This window comes from Phoca vitulina, unplaced genomic scaffold (genome assembly GCF_004348235.1).
Source record: "Phoca vitulina isolate PV1807 unplaced genomic scaffold, GSC_HSeal_1.0 scaffold5, whole genome shotgun sequence".
Classification (NCBI taxonomy): domain Eukaryota; kingdom Metazoa; phylum Chordata; class Mammalia; order Carnivora; family Phocidae; genus Phoca; species Phoca vitulina.
In genome coordinates, this window is record NW_022589708.1 from 28,534,129 (window position 1) to 28,537,418 (window position 3,290).

A 3,290-nucleotide genomic window follows, 5' to 3' on the forward strand; every position below is an offset into this window, starting at 1 on the left:
TACCTCAGAGAGTATGTATTAAAAGTTGCATATGCATAAGAGATCATTTCAAATTCATCTTCCAACAAAAACTTCAACTTTGATATTTTCTCATGTTCCCATTTATGCTACATTAACATAGTCTTTTGAATTTAATTTCTAAATTCCATCGTGATCATTCTATCAAGGTATTTACTTTGGGAACTGATAGCCTAATCCCAGTTCAAGAGGCAAGAGTCAAGTATTACCAATTTAATGGACCTTATTATTATCAGTGATTCTTTTTTGAGATAAACGTATACTGCCTCTGATGTCTACAGTGACATTTATCTGGTTTGGAGGCATATCCAAATCAAAAATATATATGATACCTTTTACCCAGGGCTGGGGAGACATAAATAGAGTTTATATTCAATGGGGGGGCTTCGAATATTATGATATTAGAAGATAAAAAATTTTCAGATACTATAATATATTGATACCAGCATGCTTTATATCTTGAGAGTAATAAAATGGAAATAGTAATATTTCTGTAGGGTCAGTGAGATAAAAGGTTTCACTTCAAATACACTCAAAGTGTTATTGTAAATAAAAATTTTGTTTTTATTTTAACATATATCCCAAATATCTTTTTTTTAAAGATTTTATTTATTTATTTGTCAGAGAGAAAGCAGCATAAGCAGGGGGAGAAGTAGAGGGAGAGGGAGAAGCAGGCTCCCCACTGAGCAGGGAGCCCAATGCGGGGCTCAATCCCAGGACCCTGGGATCGTGACCTGAGCCGAAGGCAGACGCTTAACTGACTGAGCCACCCAGGTGTCCCTATATCCCAAACATCTTAATTAAAGTTTTATAGCAACTTGCCCTTGGTTTCAAAGATGATTAAATTTGTTTTATAGTCTATTGAGTTAGGGGTTGACATTTCTCAATTAAGGCCCCATCTATACAAGATCTGTTAACTCATCTGGGCCTACCTTTTTTTAAAGTCTACTTAGGTACAATTCACAAATAAAAATTGTATACATTTGAGGTGTACAACTTGGTGTCGTGACAAACATTCCCATTGTGAAATGGTTACCACAATCAGGCTGATTGACATATCCATCACCTCACAGAGCTACCGGTTTCTTTTCTCTCTTTCTTTTAGTGTGTGTGTGTATGGGTTGAGAACTCTAAAGATCTGTCCTCTTTAGCAAAATTCAAGTATACAGTACAGTTTTTTAAACTGCAGTAACCATGCTGTGCAGCAGATCTCCAGAACTTACTCATCTTGCATAACTGAAACTTTGTTCTCTTTGATCAAAATCTCCCCATTTCACCCTCCCCTCAGCTCCTGGCGCCATTCTACTCTCTGCTTCTATGACTTTGACTACTTCATATTCCACATGTGAGTAAGATCATGTGGTATTTGTCTTCCTGCATCTGGCTTATTTCACTTAGCAGGATGTCCTCCATTTGTTGTGGCAAATGACAGGACTTCCTGAATTTTTAAGGCTAAATAATATTCCATTGTATGTACAGACCACATTTTCTTTATCTGTTCATCTGTCAATGGGCATTTCAGTTGTTTCCGTATCTTGGCTATTTTGAATAATGCTGCAGGGAATGTACAACCTCAATAGCAAAAAAACCAAGTAACCTCATTGGAAAATGGGCAAAGGACCTGAATAGACATTTCTCAAAAGAAGACATAAATGACCAATATTTGAAAAGGTGCTCAACATTGCTAATCAGGGAAATGTACCTCACACCTGTTAGAATGGCTATAAGCAAAAGACAAAGGATAACAGTGGGGCTCGATCCTAGGACCCCAACATAGCGCAGCTATGGGTCCGGGTCCCAAGGAGCATCTATGTGTGTAGCGGCTCCAAAGCATTGGCTGCTGGTGTGTTTGCCCCTTGTCCATCTACTGGCCCCCCTAAACTGAGAGGATGTCTCCCTATCATCATTTCCCTAAAGAAAAGACTTAAGGAGATGAAGTCAAGAATATCTGTGTGCAGCATTTTATTAAGATTGATGGCGAGGTCTGAACTGATTTAACCTACTCTGCTGGTTTGATGGATGTCATCAGCATTGGCAAGACCAGGGAGAATTTCTGTCTGATCTGTGACACCAAGGGTTGCTTTGCTGTCCACTAGATTACACCTGAGGAGGCAAGTATAACTTGTGCAGAGTGAGAAAGACTTCTGTGGGGACAAAAGGAATCCCTCACCTGGTGACCCATGATGCTCACACCATCTGCTATCCTGATCCCTTCATCAAGGTCATTGACACCAGTCAGATTGATTTGGCGGCTAGAAAGATGACTGATTTCATCAAGTTTGACACAGGTAATCTGTGTATGGTGACCAGAGGTGTGAACCTGGGAAGAACTGGTCTGATTACCGACAGAGAGACACGCACACACTGGTTCTTTTGATATGGTTCACACAATAGATGCCAACGGCATCCAGCGTTTTTGTAATTGGCAGAGGCCACAAACCATGGAGTGCTCTTCCCTGTGGAAATTGTATCTGCCTCACCATTGTGGAGGAGAGAGACAAGAGACTGGCGGCCAAACAGAGCAGTGGGTAAAGTGGTCTCTAGGTGACCTGACTGGAAGTCTTTATACTTAATGAAAGATAATACGGTGTGGAAAACAAAAGAAACAATAATAAATGTTGGTGAGGATGTGGAGAAAAGGGAACCCATGTGTGTTGTTGATGGGAAGGTAAATTGACGCAACCATTGTGCCACACAGTGTGGGGGCTTCCTCAAAAAATTGAAAATGGAACTACCTTATGATCCAGTAATGCCATATTCTGGGCATAGCCAAAGGAAATGAAATCAGCATCTTGAAGAGGTATCTGCACTCCCATGCCTACCTTTTTGGATGACACAGTATGAGAGCAAACCCTTACTACGTGACCAACAGTGTGCCAGGCACTGTTTTAGGCACTCTACATATATTAATTAATATAATCCTCATTGCAATCCTGTGAGATAGATACTCTTAGCCTCCCTGCTCTGCAGTGGGGAAACTGAGTGAGGATAAGGTCATATAGGCAGCAAGTGGCAGAACTGGGCTGTGAATCTGGCTGCCTGGCTCGACTCCGTGTCCTGGACCCCCAGGCCACAGTGATTTTGTCCCTGACTTATCAGCTGTCTGGTTGTATTGACCAAACTTTTTTAGTATCATGTAACTAGCTCAGGAAAACCCTCTAGCGGTTTTCCTTGGTTGGAAGGATTTTAACCTATCAGAAGTCTTCTTTCCCAAATTGTTGGTGGATTTAGAGCCCTATTATTCAAGGCTGAAGTCAGCTAGTATTAATTGA

The 3,290-nt window shown here is 40.7% G+C and overlaps 1 pseudogene; it reads left to right on the plus strand.

Annotated features, from left to right (window-relative positions):
• Positions 1-1,802: 1,802 nt before the first annotated feature.
• LOC116631295 lies at positions 1,803-2,550 on the plus strand (annotated as a pseudogene).
• The last annotated feature ends 740 nt before the right edge of the window (positions 2,551-3,290 follow it).